This window comes from Plectropomus leopardus, chromosome 3, assembly GCF_008729295.1.
Source record: "Plectropomus leopardus isolate mb chromosome 3, YSFRI_Pleo_2.0, whole genome shotgun sequence".
NCBI classification, from domain to species: Eukaryota; Metazoa; Chordata; class Actinopteri; order Perciformes; family Serranidae; genus Plectropomus; species Plectropomus leopardus.
In genome coordinates, this window is record NC_056465.1 from 17,756,593 (window position 1) to 17,767,847 (window position 11,255).

General features: G+C 39.7%; 1 long non-coding RNA gene across 1 annotated transcript in view; it reads left to right on the forward strand.

The window, feature by feature from the left end:
• The window catches only part of LOC121941289, a 28,269-nt gene extending 17,227 nt beyond the window's left edge, over positions 1-11,042 (forward strand). Inside the window, exons 3-4 of the long non-coding RNA XR_006105736.1 lie at positions 7,500-7,639; positions 10,624-11,042. This is a non-coding gene — a long non-coding RNA (uncharacterized LOC121941289). The remainder of the gene's footprint in view (positions 1-7,499; positions 7,640-10,623) is intronic.
• Positions 11,043-11,255: the final 213 nt, after the last annotated feature.

The window sequence follows — 11,255 nt, forward strand, 5'->3', positions numbered from 1 at the left end:
TAGAATTCAAATGAAACAGATTGAAATGACGGCAAAAAATCCATTTAGCCACTACTAATGCATGTTTAGTGGGGCAGTGTGAAGGATTTAGTGGCAACTAGCAGTCATGATTGCAGATTGCAACGAGCTGAAATTTCTCCCATGTGCCAAGTTTTCAGGAGTTTTGTTTTTATAGGGAACCAAATTATCCGCAGAGGTCTCTCTTCCTCTTGAAAACAAATGGACCTGGTGATTTAAACAGCTAAAATCACTGAATAAAACAGTTTCACATTCTAAACCAGTGGTTTTCTGATGCTGTTCAGTTTGTTGCAAAGGGGTAGCTAACTACAGTGGCCAATACTAAAATGTGAATGGCTCTGTCTAGATGAAGTGTTTAGTTTGTTCATTTATGGCTACTGTAGAAAGATGCCAGTGCATTATGAGGTACACTGTGGATGAGGGCCCACTCCTTGTGTAGATATTATCAGTTCATTCTCAGATAATGAAAATGCTCAATTCTTATTTTCAGGTGATCACACATGCTAAAGAAATTATACTTATTATGTTATATTCCATTTTTGCCAATACATCCCTTTAAATCCAACATACTGGATCTTTCAGTCGTATATTTCTATCACTTAATTTGGAACAATTTACTACCCGCTGTCACTGCATTCATGAAGCCCACGCATCTTGTGGTTTTCCTTTTCCATCCAGTCCCCCTATGTGCTGTGTATACAAAATGAATAGTAATTTCAGGCGTTGTGTTTTTTTTTTTCCAAAATGTAAATTCCAGAATTAATTTTTATCTTTTGTCAGTGACTTATGCTGAGTTCATGAGCTGTGTGTCTAACTTTTGCTCATTTTAATGGCGGGGGCACAGGGGTGTATTGTGCCTCAACTTGCCACGCTACAGGAGCCGTATAACAGTTGCCTTTTTTGTGCTGGGTTTTATCAGTGGGTGAGAGAATGAAAAGGAGTCAAAGGCAGCCCCCTAAGCTTTCCATAATGCGTCCCGAGAGGAGACAAAGGCCTGCATTCACTGCTGGGTGTCGATAAGACCTATCATTAGTCTGCCATTGGAGGTATTACCAACACACACACAAACACACTTATATACACGCACGCATACACTGAGTGCAGTAGAGTACTTATTCCTGTACCCATTCTCTTTTTCCACATACACATGCATAAATATTCCCGTGCATGCCGGAGGAGTGAAAGAAGCAGCCAGGCTCGAATTGAATCGAATAAAGGCAGAGGAGTGGACCCCCTGCTGCTTTCCCATCACTGCAGAATTCACTCAGCCTCACATGGCCGCGGCCATCCAAACCTCGGCTATACGTCTTTCATGTGTTCGTCCATGTTTGGCTGCGACCTTAAGGAGCTTATGCTACAATAAGCTGACGATAAGAACGCAAAGAGCCCTGAAATTTATTTTCATAAATACCTCTTTTTGTCATTTACGATGAAGAGTCTTTTACATCAAGATGCAAAAACAACTGAAAAAAACTATTTCAGAAGTCTTACGTGCTTCATTTTAAATGTAAGTCCTATATCTATGTTAGATTGTGGTTTATTTGCATAAAAATACATTATATAAGTGCAACCATTGTCCAGAAGACTGATGGCCTTTGACCATCAGTGTTAGTTTTATACTCCATTTATTTCACTTGCTTTGTTTTGCGCTAAAAAAAAATGACATCTTTGTAATCTTTTGTGCAATAAAGCAAACTAGCAGACTGACAAAATCTACAAATATGCAGTTAAAAGGTCAAAGGAAGCTGCCAGCTGTCTTGATGATAGAACTCCTATTTTACAGTAATGATACCAGTGTCTCAGAATTAATGTGGTATTGACTTATTGATGATAAAATGCTACACATAGTACATTTACTTAACAAGACAAGTAAAATTAGTAGGGGAGGATGGTTGGGTTTTCTATTCGGGTTTTTCTGTGCTTGTGTTTGTGTGTGTGTGTGTGTGTGTGTTTACACTCAGGGGAGGACGACGGCACTGCTGTCTGGGTCCTAAGTAGATGATGGACCGTAGCTCGTATTCCCATTCCCTCTCATTAGCTCAGCCCTGGAGAATATATGAGGTTACTTACCTTCCCTTTCTCTTCTGGCCAAACGGCAAGCGTCGGCTGAGGGTCATTAGCCTCGCTGCTTGGAACAAATGGCCTTCGATAGCATCTCCGCTAAAATACAACAGAAGCAGATTAACCCCTTGATCTGTGGTGGATAGCGTATCAAAAACATTAGAAAGGAAGGAGTGAACAGCAGTGTTGAGCATTTTATTTTTAGCCAGATCCATCTTAAAGTAGCTCTTTTGTGCTTGTGTTCCTTTGAGTTTTTGCAGTAGATTTTAAGTCTTAAGTTTTTAGGGGACCTTGGAATCTAGTTGCACTTCAGTAACGCAACATAGTTGTTTGCCTGAAAACAAAAACGGTAGAGTGGGCTGAGGATCAAAGCCCAGGGAGGATTTGTCTGGCAGATAGCCACTGGGGTCCTGCCTGTGTAGACTCTCTCTCTCTATGTCTTTATGTCTCTCTATTGTGGACACCATGAGGTTGCCCCCTCACACTGCCAGCTTGAAAATTATAGATCATGAAAAAGAACAGTGCAGTCACAACAACCTCCTCCCTGGAGCAGACGCCTCCTTATTACAACGTATGGGCGTGCGTGGGCACACACACACACACACACACACACACACACGTGCATTGTCTTGTCTTTTACTTTCTTTCATCTAAGCGCCTGGCTTTGTGCAGGTTTTGATATTATTGGTATTTCATCCTACCTCTTTTGATATGGTAAACAATTCACCCACTTGATTTTGACATCCTGCAGATGTTGTTATCAAAAGAGCCTCTGCGGGAACTTTTAAAGTGTGGAATCATTGACAAGTCCTGGGGGTGCAGGAGGAGATAATCCAACAATAAACAATATAAAAATCAGATTGTCTTTGTAACCTCAGTGGAAAATAACTCCACGCAGTACTGAATGGGTTTATTTCCATCTAAGGTCAATGTGTTCACCAAAAAGTTCTTTCCATAAGGCCTCTGTGAGGTTTGTGGCCTGTTGGTGGGGGGGTGGCTCAGATGTCTGTTTTGGGCAGAAAGACACGCCCAGAGGATGGATATAATTAAGCCTAGTGACTTTTTTTTGTGAGTAAGGAGGGTGTTTGGGTAGCTGCTCTGGGTGGTCTAGCTCTACATGCCTGTGCTAGTTTTATTACAAACAGCCGCAATATGGGAAGAACACAGACTAATTCTGACAAAGCACAAAGATCGGTGTATATAGTATGTTCAGACATAAAAGGTAAAGAAATGCAAACAGCCATGTCACTTGTTTCCTTCACTGGTGCGTCTGTTGGTTGTTTGGACAAGGCACAGGGACTTAAAAAATCCAAACTGATCACAGCAGTTGGCAGACATACCTGACATTCATAGAGGTACAACCGTGGGTCTCTGCATTTCATCACAGAATCAACTTTTAACATCAGGCCACTTATCTGGAAGCCTTCATTTTCAAGCTGAACTTTATTTAAGTATTGAACTGAAGCCATCTGATCCTAAAAAAGTCATACATGTATAAGGTTACCGCAATGACCATAAATGCTTCTCTACTCTTCAAGATATTTTTTTTCTGCATGCACTTATTTAGCTCAAAGAACCCTGAGACAAAACTTGCAGGAAAAAAAATGTAATTGGTGGATTTTTCCTTAGAGAGCAGACATACTCTACCAAGTATCTTACATTTCAACCATGGGTGGCCCAGTGGAAGTTGAACTCTTAACTCTTGCAGTGTTTCGTCTTGTTCTTTTCCCTTTAAGTCACGCTGAAGAACTAGCCCCAAATTGCAAGGTAGGGTGTTCATTGATAACTTCTAGCTGGGTTTATTTGCTTGACTCTGCAGTCGGTACAGAGAAAAACATCACCAGTATCACTAGATAAAGTGTTTGCATCAGTTTTGCAGGACTTCAGGCACACTGCTTATTCGTTCCTCTGATGCAACACAGCGCAGTTTGAAAACTCATTCTAACCAAGAAATTATTGTTTTTCTGGGGAAGGATACAGTATGTCTTAGTGAGTAAACACATCTAACTGGCTTACACACACACACTTTATTTTCTGACACATTTGGAAACAAACTGTAATTTTTACAAGACTTCCTTTATTTTGTATAAAAAACACAGCACAAAAACTGCAAGGCCAGGCAATCCCACAACAAGGGCTTTTCAAGCTCCCGATCCTGATTAATTGCATCTTCTCGTTAACACATAAACACCCTGTGTACCATCGAGCCCTCAAATGTCCGTTAATTTGCAACTTCTGTTTTTTCCATTCGTGTGAATTGGCTCATTTAGCCGGCAGAGAGAACACAGATCTTTTATTGTTGCATTTTGTTTTGAGGGGGCCTAAACATGTGGGTGGTCCTGGGTTGTTTTTTTTTCTTCTTTTTTTGTTAATGTACTGTGCAGCACATGGATCTGTTAATGAGAGCATAAATTGGTGACGCCGTGCCGGGACCTTAATGACTGAGGTGCCCTCCCTGGTCTCTGCAAGTCTGCTTACTGGGGCAGAGAAAGAGAGAGGGATGGGAGTAGAGGAAAGCAAAAACAATGAAAGAGAAACAGAGGGGTGGGAGAGAAATTATGCAGGAGGTGGTAAAAAAAAAAACATTGTTGAAAGAACATAGAAAAGAGCAGTAGCTGAAGGATACGTTACCTCAGCAAGACAGAAACAGTAAATTGAATGTATATTCTGGCAGAGGCAGGCAATCGAACAGAGTTGGAACTTTAGAAACAGAAGCGAGGGGGGTAGTTCTTAGCGGCATAAAAGGTTTAATTTCTCCTTCAGCTGTGGCGAGCAGCTTTCCTGTGCGGCCCTGTTTCGCTGTATTTAACATCAAAGTGAAGTATGAACAATTGAGGCAATTTTTCATCAGGCCAAGGTCAATCATTGTTCTTTTCTCTGTGAATGTAGATCCGGCTGAAAGGAATTCAGAGGAACTATATTTCACTTGCAAGTAGATGTTAGCAAGCCACCTTTCAGTAACCTTTTGGTGAGATTTTTCTTCTTTCTGTGTGTGTTTTCATTTTGCAACTAGGTTTTCAGACTGCACATATAATTTCTAGGAATTTTCAGCTCCATTTATTAGGACTGTGGTGTTATTTTTCTAGCGTGGGTTTCATTAGAGCCATGTCTAGACTGCTTTAAATAATACATGGGACTCGGTGCATATAATATGAGATAAAAAAACAGCCTGATGTGAGCGTAAAATACTACATATAATAACATGTCAAGTTTGAAGTTGGCCTTAGAAATGTGTAGTTTAAGATCAAAGGTCAGGTCCTGGATCACATTTAAGGTTCAAAACTCCACTGTTTATAATGTTTACACAAACCAAAAATGTAACTGGTTAGGACATGCATGCATGCTCAAACACAGCACATTTAGACTTTTAGGTATCTTTATTTAGAGGCACTTGTATATGCCACATCTAACTATGACCACTCGCTTGCATTTTTGCCAACAACTAAATGGTCCACGGAGCACAGAAGTAATAAGGACTTTTTAAAACCACCAACAGCATGGTGTTCTAAGAAATCATTGGGTTAGGCAAAAGAAAAAAAAAACAACAAAAAAAGCAAAACTCTGATAAACATTGTCCTCCACAGGAACTTTAATGTGCTTATTGACTACAAATGAACCTGGAGCTTTCAGAATACACAGTGTGACTCATTATTAGTAACAATGGGAGACCAAATGGCACTCAAATTAAAGAAAGCATCAGGGGATGCAGAGAATAACCATGATGGAAAAAGTGTCATGTGATTCAATACTACTACTACTACTACTACGTAGTGATGATAATAATAATATTAAGTGCATATTCTCATTTATTTATTGTCAGATAATGTCATTCATGTCCACACATAAGACACTCATGGTTTTAATGCTTTCCTTATGCTCCAGAAGGGTTGTTCGCTGTTCTCTGAATTAAATTATCTGAAGTGTAAATTATACCATGATATACTACCATTCACTTTAGAGCTACAATGTTAAGCTGGTCAGTCAATTATCATAAAATGAATCTGCAATAAAAAATTGTGACTTAAATTTTCATCCCTTTCTGACTATAGACCAAACAATGCATTGAATAACCAAGAAAATAATTTGCAGCCCCAGTTCACTTACTTTTACCTCTTTCTCAGTTAGGCAAGATTATTGTAGGGAGTGTGCAATGTTAGCCTTTCAAAGACTGGAAAGACTTACACACATGGACTATGTTTTAACCTTTCCCACACTTATACCCTTAGAACACTTTTTTGCGATATCATTGAAAAGTAGAAAGCAAAAAGACAGCATAGCATTGCAATATTTTGTGTGTAAATATTGTATCAACACAAGGATGCCAAGTTTTGATATTTGAAAATAAATACATATTAAACTTTTTGCCTACTGGAATAATAAAATCAATGGCTTTTTAAGTCCCCTAGATTCATTTGTTGCAATAAAAATGATTGAAGTTAGATGAGCAGAGTGAAAACTGTCTTTTATTAGACTAAAAAAAGTTTTCCTTGTGGGGGCATATTTTGCAGCTGAAAAAAGATGTGTGTGTGTGTGTGTGTGTGTGTGTGTGTTAATTGTAATACTCAGCATAATGCAAAACATTTAAAACCACAATAATATTGTACCATGACACACCCACCGCTATTGAAAAGAAGTTAATGGCATGTTTGTCAGTTGTAATTATGTTTGTTTACTCAATGTCTTTTTTCAAACAAAGTAGATCATGTATAGGTCTAACTGAATACCATCTGGTCAATTTAAGATGCTATAATCAGAAATTCTTTTTGATAATTCATTCTGTCTCAGTGTGCATCATTCCCAGTCTCATAGAGCTATGGGCATGTCAGACACCCAGTTTTATTTCCAGCCAGTGCTTTTATTATCTCAAAATTCTTTATTGTGTTCAGGGCTGCCACATAAAAGCAGCATTAGTGACATTTCGGCTTTATTAGAAAAGACATAATTGCAGCACACAATAGCACGAATGTTTTATCAAGATCTGATTTTGCAAACTGCAAAGTGGCTTTGGAGGCCGATTCCATATGTTTGTGTTAGCGGGGCTCTTATTCATGAGGCATTACAGTATTTTTTCTTTAAACCACCTAACCTACTTCCAAACATCTTTTCTTTTTTTTTTTTTTTTTTAAAGATGAATCACGTGTTAATGTACACACACAGCGGCTGCTTGTCATTGTTTCTAAAGACCACCCAGAGTGTAAATAGGAATTGGGCTGTGAGTGGGCTTGTTGTACATACGACATCAAAGTGTAGACTTATTACAGCTAATACTGTTCCACACATCAGTCGGTGTTGCTGAATAATTTACGTGCACATCACAGCGGGAGTGTATGTGTGTGTATGACATTTTAATAACACGGTTTACCAAACAAGACCTGAATTTATTGTGTGCTTTCTTCTCCTCTGTTTTTTTTTTTGTCCAGGTCCAGACATGAATGAGGCACACAGTAACACACACACATGTCCAATGGCACCTAGAGTCTGTCTGCGGTCTACCTCCATCCTGCCATACACACGCACACACACATGCGATGTGTGTGTGTGTGTGTGTATGTCTGTTACGGTAAGAATCAGACACCACTGAATTAGGGGGACAATAATGGTGTGAATGTGAGAAAACAAACTCATTATCCAGTGTTATTTTCTCTTCTGAGTAATTTAAAGACAAATTGATTACTTCTATGCTAAAATGCTCTAAATTCAGTAATTAAGTTAAAGAAAATAAATTAATTGTACACGGTAATTTAACTTCTGAAAAGTAGTTTGTTAATACTAATATAAAAAGAATGTGTTTTTAAAAATGGATGTCTCATTTTTGGAACGAATCTTAATTTATGCAATGTTATTTCAAATTGAATTGTGTCTGCTGTCATGCATGCCATTTGTAGTGTGCCTGCATGTGTGCATGAACAAAGCCTGCTTCATTTTTTTTTCTATTTCCATCCGTCAAAACCAATCTCCACAAGTCAAGTTTAACAGCTGCACCACATATCCCACAAACCCCCACATCCATCCCCCCTTACCCACCCTGTGCCCCTCCCAGACTTCCCAGCATCCTGCTTCGCCCTTCATCCACAAGAGAAAAAAAACATGCATGCTGAAATTACAGTGTGTGAGGCGGCATTGTGGGAAACCCTTCCCTCCCTCTCCACTCGCAGTATTTGCCCTTCCTTTTTGTCCCTCCTTATCTTTTTCTCATTCCGCTACTGTTTTGGATGGGTTCGGGCAGGGTGTATTTTGACGTTCATTAAACTGTCAAATGGCTGCCCGCACTTAATTTGCAACTATAGTTAACAGTGACTGAAGTTCAGACTGAGGTTAACAAGGTATTAATGCACTTCTAAATAAGATTGGCCTCTTGTATAGTTGATTAGGCTTTTAGTTTTTGGTCTCCACAAATTACATTTGGGCTGATAATTGTGTGTTTCTCATGAGCAGGGAACCTCTATGTTTGTTTTGTGAACGCAATAAATTAAATAATAAATAAAGTCAATTTACATTGATTTGTCCAGTATGTTTCCAGGTTATCATACAGAGGTGTACAAAAAAACAGACAAACAAAAACAAAACCCAACAACAACACAAAACAAAACCTACTACAGTGACTAAAATAGAAGAAAAGAGAAGTTAACACATCTGTCTTATACCAGTCTTAGATTGGTTTGTTAAGGGTGGTCTCACGGCCTAAATTTTGTTTAACTTTACAAATCAGTGCTTTTAAGTTTGGCTATTATTAATAAGTAGTACACAGTAGTATTTTATTATGTATTTTATTTTAACCCCTGATGTCTGGCAGGTCTTTCCCAGAGAAAGTTTCTCCGGATTGGCAGTTGTTTTTATGTAATACATACAGAAAGACTTTGGTAGTTATCATGGGCAATCGGTGCCAAGGAATATAAAACGGAGGTCTTTGGGAAAAAAAAATATTACATCATAGTAGTGCAGACATGAGCAAAATAAATTTATGAATACATAAATAAAAGAACAGTGCTGCTTGTATGAAAGCTACCTAAATCAGGAAGCAGCTCCATCCTCATAGTTTCTAGCTTCAGGTTAACTGATGGCACCGCCCTCGCAGCAACCATGTTACTAACCAGCTGTAATGACACACTTCATCAATTCAGCTTTGCCTGCGCGAGGCTAGCTTGGTTAACAGTCGGCCAAGGTACAGCATGAGAGAGAGAGTGTGTGTATGTGTGTGTGCCAGCTATTAAGGCACTTGAGAATCAGAGAGGAAAGGACTTGCACTGCTAATGGATGTGTCTATTGATGTTCCCATTTAGCAGCACACTGTAAACGATAGGGCAATGATTGTGCTGAAGATGGAAGAAGGTGGAGAGCGGTTTGGCTGGGCGATGATAATGACAAGGAAGGTTATTATTTGGCGCCCTGTGGAGTCTCTGCTGTGTGTGTGTGTATGTGTGTGTGTGAGAGAGAGAGAGAGAGAGAGAGAGAGAGAGAGGCACTCTTCCTCCATCTCTCTCGCTCCTGTCGCTCTCCCAGCCTATTGGCTATTATTCACTTCTCGCTTTTTCTCCCCAGTCTGCTCCTCTCTCATGACATTACTCACTGCTGCTAGTCTACATCAAATTGTGGCTGTCTCTCTCACACACATTCATTCCCATTTCTCTTTTCTCAGTGGTCTTCCCTTTTAAAAAAAACAACCAAAAAAAACCCCAAACAAAAATGCAAAGTACAGGTATATTTTGTAATGGTAGATAAAATTGCAGAAAAGAAGCCAGAGACAGACAGAATAATGCAGCAGAGGTGGAAAAATAGTTTCTTGTTATGATTTATTTTAGAATAGCAGGTTGCCCTTGAAATATTGATTTACTCACCAGAAGATATTTTTTCCCAGCTGTGTGTGTGTGTCCTGTCAGTTTCAATCAGCGTGTGTGTGATGAATATGAATACAGTCAGCCTGCCTGCAGGTCTGGCAGGAGACCACCTCCAGCTGGACTCAGACCCCTACTCAAGTGTGTCCGTGTGTGTGTTTCGTGAGTGTGGTTGTACACGTCAGCCTGCATCTGTCAGCGCTGTAACAACCTGAGGATGAAATAACAAAAAATATACAACATAATACGCCGCTTGGCACACGATGCACCCAGACCCTTTTGAACGCAGAGGAAAGCATCCAGTTTCAGCACAAGTGGGAATCGAACCCCTTCTTCTGCTAATTTAGATGTGCAAAGAACCGCAACAAATTCAGATGTATTGAAATTAGATGGAAATGCATGTTTCAAACAGGTATAGCTAGTTTGGGTAAATTCTTGCAATGCAAGAAGGTTTTATGTCTGTGTTTTAGTGCATGTGCAGTCCTGCTCTCCTCATTTCCTTTTTCTCAATTACTGTAATCAGCCCCCTTTTTTCTGGTCCAGCTTGTCAGCCCTTGTGCGTGTGTTTCTTGTTGGCTACAAATTGCTTGCTAGAAAAGAGTTTAAATTTGCCAATATCTTGTCAGTGTAGTAAACGTCCAGTCATATTCTCTCTCTCTCTCTCTCTCTCTCTCTCTCTCTCTCTCTCTCGCGTGTGTGTCTGTAATCGCAGGGCAGCAGATAAAGAGGGAGACGCCATTCCAGCTGTGAGGAGACAGAAGAAGTCAACATAACACACTCACACAAACACACATACGCACGCACACACAGAGCCGGAGGCGCGTGAGCAGGTGAGCATTAAGTCAGGCAGCTAAACAGATCACGTCGCGGTATGATATCTGCAGACAGGCAGACAGAGGAGGCCGGTCTGTACCTGCAGGCAGAGAGCAACAACTCACAGCACCCTCGCCAGGAATTTCCTCCCCCTCCTGAGAGAGAGGGGGAGAGGGAGAGGGAGTGAAGGAGAGACAGACATAAACTGGGGTTTCCACTGAAGTGTTTTTAGGCAAGCCAAAAAGTTACAGCCTGGTTAGAAACTAAGTGGCAAATTTTCTTTTCTTAGATACCTTCAGTGTGACAAAATATTTTATTAGAGGCAATAGAGACACATTTATAGAATTTAATGTGATAATGGCAGGCCTGTATTTCAGCACAGCAGCCGATGAAAAGATAAAGAAGCCTTTCAGAAGTGCATTAAAAACTTTAAACTGTTTTTTCAAAAACTTTAAATTTCACCAAAATTAGATAATAATAAACGATATTAATATCCTTCCTTAAATCATCACTGTTGATTGTAAAATTTTC